The sequence below is a fragment of the Penaeus monodon genome, chromosome 32, assembly GCF_015228065.2.
Source record: "Penaeus monodon isolate SGIC_2016 chromosome 32, NSTDA_Pmon_1, whole genome shotgun sequence".
Taxonomy (NCBI): domain Eukaryota; kingdom Metazoa; phylum Arthropoda; class Malacostraca; order Decapoda; family Penaeidae; genus Penaeus; species Penaeus monodon.
The window spans coordinates 16,957,619-16,958,004 of NC_051417.1; positions in this window are offsets into that span (position 1 = coordinate 16,957,619).

The following is a 386-nucleotide window of genomic DNA, read 5'->3' on the forward strand; positions in this document are numbered from 1 at the left end:
AGCCGGCCCGCACTTTAACACGCACCTTTAAGAGCGAGCGAGGAACGAGGTTACTGACCTGCGGTTGTTATGGCCGCTATCACCGTCTCAGCATCATTATTCCCTTGTTAAAACCTCCCTAAGGTGACCTCGGATGACCTGGAGTGGCTGTTATCACTACCCTTGTGCAGGACAGCGGTCTTGAGCGTCTCGTTTGAAATTACACGAATTTTTATTTCTCAGAACTCTCCGCTGCGAAGGGATTGTTTCGGATTTGCCTTCGCGGGATTTTTGCAGCTGGGATGGGGTGGGATTTGGCCCCTCGGGAGTACTATGCAGTGTAAAGGATGGTAGACCTTGTGTACGAACGTACTGGGTAAGGGTGACTCTCGTCTTGTTACATAGCT